Source organism: Mesoplodon densirostris, chromosome 19 (genome assembly GCF_025265405.1).
Source record: "Mesoplodon densirostris isolate mMesDen1 chromosome 19, mMesDen1 primary haplotype, whole genome shotgun sequence".
Classification (NCBI taxonomy): Eukaryota; Metazoa; Chordata; class Mammalia; order Artiodactyla; family Ziphiidae; genus Mesoplodon; species Mesoplodon densirostris.
In genome coordinates this window covers 53,402,267-53,408,266 of record NC_082679.1, presented here as the reverse complement: position 1 = coordinate 53,408,266, position 6,000 = coordinate 53,402,267, and positions in this window count along the sequence as shown.

Here is a 6,000-nt window from a genome sequence, read left to right as displayed (position 1 = left end):
AGCCTGTGCTCCGCAACGGGAGAGGCCACAACAGTGAGAGGCCCGCATACCGCAAAAAAAAAAAAAAAAAGAAACAAACTAAGTGCCCATCAATAGATGAACAGATAAAGAAGATGTGGTATATATATACAGTGGAATATTACTCAATCATAAAGAGAATGAAGTCTTGCCATTTGTGACAACACGGATGGACCTAGAAGGTATTATGCTAAATGAAATGTCAGACAGAGAAAGACAAACATCATGTGAATTCACTTATATGTGGACTCTAAAAAACAAAACAAATGAACAACCACACACACAAAGAAACAGAAACAGGCTTATAGATACAGAGAACAAACAGGTGGTTGCCAGGGGAGGGAAGGGGGATGAGTGGAATAGGTGAGGGAGATTAAGAGGTACCTATTTCAGCTACAAAATAAATGAGCCACGGGGATGAAGTGTACAGCATGGGGAATATCGTCGAGAATATTGGAATAACTTTGGTGACAGATGGTAAGTAGACTTGTGATCATCCTGTAATATATAGAAATATTGAATCACTATGTTGTACACTTGGAACTAACATTGTTATAGGTCAATTATACTAAAAAAAAAAAAAGACATGTACAAGAGTGTTCATAGCAACTTTATTCTTAACTTCCCAAAGCTGGGAGCAACTCAAATAGGTATCAATGATAGAATGAATACATTAGTGTGGCTTTTTCATATAGTGAAATACTATACAGCCACAAGAATGTACAAATGATTACTACACCTCAAAACATGGGTGAATTTCAGGAACATAATTTGAGTGAAAGAAGGTAGCTACAAAAGAGCACACCCTATATGATTCCATTAATATAAAGATGAAAAGCAGACAAAACTGATGTACAGTTTTTGAAACCAACATGGTGATTTTCTTTGGGGAAGAAAAGAAGTAGTAATGTGAAAAGGGCATGAGGGAGATTTCTGTGGGACTGCTAGTGTTCTATCCTCTGGTAAGTGTGTGTTCATTTTAGGAAAACTCATTGAACTGTACCCTTATGATTTTGTGTACTTTTCTCTATGGATGTCATACTTCAACGAAAAAAGCTTTTTTTAAAAAGGAGCCATTGACAATAGCAAAAACAAAACAAAACCCTATAAGGTATACTTATAAATTAATTTAACATATATATGCAAGTCCTGTATACAGAAAATTTTAAACTTCATGGAACTATATTACATATGACTAGAATAAGTAGAGATATAGCTCAAGTTCATAAATAGGAAGACTCAGTATTGCAAACGTATTAATCCTTTCCAAATTAATCTATAGATTCAATGCAATTCCTTTCATAATCCAAATAGGCTTTTTCATGGACATTAACAAAATGATTCTAAAGTTTATATGAAAAAGGAAAAATCCAAATATAAGCCAAGACACGCTAAAGGAGAACAGGGAGTGAGCAGTAGACTTACCAGATATCAAGATTTAATATAAGGTTATTATAATAACAAAGACAATGTGGTATTGACAAAAGGAGAGACAAACCTGATCTTTATAACAGTATAGAAGATGCCCAAAACTCATAGAACTGTATAGTTGTCTCTCCATATCTATGAGTTCCACATCTGCGGATTCAACCAACTGCAGATCAAAAATATTTGGGGAAAAAAATTCCAGAAAGTTCCAAAAAGCAAAACTTGAATTTGCTATGCATCAGCAGCTACTTACATAGCATTTACATTGTACTAGTTATTATAAGTACTCTAGAGCTGAGTTAAAGTATACAGGAGGATGCACATAGGTTATATGCAAATACTACACCATTATATATAAAAGACTTGAGCATACTTGGATTTTGGTATCTGTGGGGAGAGGGTGGTGGTCCTGGACCAAATCCCCTGTGGATACCAAGGGACAACTATACATTAAAAAGGTCAAATTTTGTATCTCAGTAAAATAACAAAATGGCCTTATCTGTTTGGGTCTATTTCTGGACTCTGTTTTGTTCCATCGATCTATTTGTCGGTTCTTATGAGAGCACTACACTCTTTCAAATGTGAAGTTTTAAGTCTTGAAGTTAGGAAGTGTAAGTCTGCAACTTTGTTCTTTCTCAATATTGCTTTGGATATTCTAGGTCCTTTACATTTCCATGTAAATTTTGAAGCAGTTTGTCAATTTTTTTCTTGTCTTTCTTTTTCTTTTTCTTTTTTTGGTGAGAACATTTAAGTACTACTCTCTTAGCAAATTTCAATTATATAATTGTTTATCAATTTCTTTAAAAAACATAGTGGGATTATGATTGGGATTGGATTGAATCTTTAGATCAATTGGAGGATTTGAGATCTTAATATTGAGCCTTCCAGTCCATGATCTTGGAACTTGTTATATCCATGAACTCCATTTATTTAGATGCTCTTTCATTTCTCTCAGCAGTGTTTTGTAGTTTTCAATTAGTTCACATAATTCATGCTTTTTGACATTATTATAAATGGAATTTAACATTTTTATTTTTCAATTGTTTGCTGATAGTAGTTAACACATAATTGATTTTGTATTTTGACCTTGGACCCTGTGAACTTGCTAAATTCACTTATTAGTTCTGGTTGCTTTGCAAATTAGTTGATGTTTTCTATGTAAATAATCATGTTATCTGCAAACAGAGAGATTTTTAAGCCTTCATCTCTGCTCTTTATACCTTTCATTTCTTTTTTTAAAAAAATACAGTGGTGCAGTGGTTAAGAATCCACCTGCCAATGAGGGGGACACAGGTTTGATCCCTGGTCCAGGAAGATCCCACATGCTGCAGAGCAGCTAAGCCCATGCACCACAACTACTGAGCCTGCACTCTAGAGCCCGTGAGCCACAACTGCTGAGCCCAAGTGCCACAACTACTGAAGCCCGTGTGCCTAGACCCTGTGCTCCACAACGAAGAGTAGCCTCCACTCACCACAACTAGAGAAAGCCCATGCACAGCAACGAAGACCCAACACAGCTATTAATTAATTAATTAATTAACTTTAAAAAATACATCCTGAGTTTTATTATTTGAAATAGAACATTTTTATTGAAGTATAGTTGAAGTACCCATATGTACAAGAATGCTTATAATAGAAAAAAAAGAAAAACTCAAGTTCGTATCTGCAAGTAAAGGAGAATGGGTAAATAAATTTGTATTGTGGAATATGACACTGCAGTGAAAACTGATGACCTACAGTGACCCTCAAGAACATGGATGAACCCTAAAGCAATATTGAGTAAAACATGAAAGGTTACATAAATCAAAATACAGTGTCATGTGATTTTCATAAAATTCAGAAACAAGGTAATCTAAACAATATGTTGCATAAGCATACATATAGATGTGATAAAAATATAAAAAATTTTTTTCATGGACATTAACAAAATGATTCATGGACATTAACAAAAGTCAGGACAGTGATTACCTCTTGGGAGGAGGCAGAGAGATGGAAGTTTTGGAGTGTAGGAGTAGGTGCAATTTTTGTAATGTCTTAGCTCTTGAGTTGGGAGGGAAATTCATTGAATTAATTATACTATTTTTGCTTTAGAACGTATACATACTCTTTTGTTTGCATTTAAAGTATTTTAAAAATTAAGGAACTTAAAATAGCAAAATAATTATTAGCATACCATACACACTGTTCTTGTTTTCCACTTACAATATCATAGAGATTGTTCCCTATCGGTACACATAGATCTACCTCATTCTTTCTAACGGTTACATAGTATTCCACTGAATACACCATCATTTATTTAATCAGTCTTCCTTAATGATGAATATTTGGGCTGTTTCTAGTCTATAAGCAATGTCGTAATTAATTAATTAATTAATTATTTATTTTTTTGGCCACACCGCGCAGCATGTGGGATCTTAGTTCCCTAACCAGAGATTGAACCTGCGCCCCCTGCAGAAGGGCAGAGTCTTAACCACTGGACTGCCAGGGGTGTCCCTGCAATTAATATTATTATGCATACATCTGATGGGGTTCAGGGCAGGCCACTCCAAAATATGCCATTTGGCATATTGATTATTTTGAATTAAATTTACTTAAGAAACAGCTGGTACAAGAAGGACACTCTGACCCTGCTTTGTCCCCCTAAAAGCAGGAAATAAGTCTTCCATGTGAAAGTTACCTCCCATGTACCAGAAGGGTAGAGGGCATTCTTATCACTAGAGATAGGGAGTTCAGAGCTGAGATGTCTGTAAAAAAAAAATCTTGTTACTTCTTTACTAATATACTGCTCCAAGCCCAAACTCCTTTGTCTTGTCAATTCTTCACAAATTTATTGTTTCTTTGTCCAAAAGGTATAAAAGCTGCCTGCTCTGGTCACTTCTTTGGGTCTCATACCTTTGGGGTCCTCTTACATATGAAATTAAGTTTGTTGTTCTCCTGTTAATCTTTTATTTCAGGGAGTGTCTCAGCCGAGAACCTAGAAGGGTAGAAGGAAAATTATTTTTCCTCCCTACACATCTTTATACAGTAATCTGAAAGGTCACATTTCTAGAAGTGGAATTACTATGGTAAGAAATGTTACAATTCTGAATAGATGACTAAATTGCTTGTTTAACTTCAGATAATATGAGTTTAAGGCAACGGTGACAAATCCAAATGTGGGTGGCCTACAGATATTGTCATCAGGAAGTACCTGAGGACACCCAGGAGTGTTTGAATGCTTCTGCACATGCAAGGTATTTGGAACAGAGTAGGTGTGGAAGTGGAGTGAGAGTGACTATGTATTCACTGCTTGAGAAAAGCAAAATTAGTGACCTAAGGCCTCCCTCCAGGCCTGTTGGACAGCAGTTCCACAGCCGACCCATATACTCAGCCAAACTCTTGCCTACTCCCTGAGGGTGAGCCAGGAAAGTCTTGGGAAGGAGAGAAGGAAGGAACAACTCTCCTGGCCTTGGATGTGTCTGTAGTAGGGGTGGCCCCTAGGGCATCTGAGCTAGGCTTTCCCCCACAGAGCTGGCCCAGCATAGAGGCCCAACCCCAGAAGAGCATAAACAGGGGTGACCCTGAAAATACCTTTTGCTGAGAGAGACCAAGGCCAGTTGAATGGGGCAACCTCAGTACCAGGATCCTTTTATTACAAATTATGAGTTCAGGTGAGATCCCCAATTGCTGGGCAGTTAAAGTTGTGTGCAGTTCTCCCCTATTATAAACAAAACTGGATTGAGCACACTTGCTCTTCCCTTCCATCCAGCATGACTACCAGGCTTTACTTCTTTAGGTCCCTATTTCTCCTCCTATAATGGCAGCATGATTCTCTGTTCGTCCCTCAGGATCCTCCCCAGAAGATGAGACTAGAGTGAGGCAACTGAGGCAGTCATTCTGCAGGCAAAAGTTAAGGGTGTGCCAAAAAACTCAGTAATCAAGATAAAGAATACTTTAGGGAATTCCCTGGCGGTCCAGTGGTTAGGACTCCGAGCTTCCACTGCAGGGGGCAGGGGTTCTATTCCTCCTCCTGGAACTAAGATTCTGTATGCCGCGTGGCACAGCCGAAAACAAAAACAAAAAGTGTATTTTGTTTCTTTTTTTTTTTTTTTTTTGAGGTATGTGGGCCTCTCACTGTCGTGGCCTCTCCCGTTGCGGAGCACAGGCTCCGGACGCGCAGGCCCAACGGCCATGGCTCACGGGTCCAGGTGCTCCGCGGCATGTGGGATCCTCCCAGACCGGGGCACGAACCCATGTCCCCTGCATCGGCAGGCAGACTCTCAACCACTGCGCCACCAGGGAAGCCCCAAAAAGTGTATTTTAAAAATTCAAAACTAATGCAAACAAAAAAATCCATGATGAACAAAATACCAGAATTTACAGTGTTAAAGACGAGATCCAACCCTTCACTTTCACCAACCTGCCTCACTCCTCTCACTAGTCCTGGTTCCACTAAAACTTTATATACAAAACCAGGTGGCCAGCCCACTGGCTGTGGTTTGCCAATATTCCTATTTTTAAAAATTCTTTGTTACATATATTTTTTATTGTGGTAAAATATACATAATATAAAAT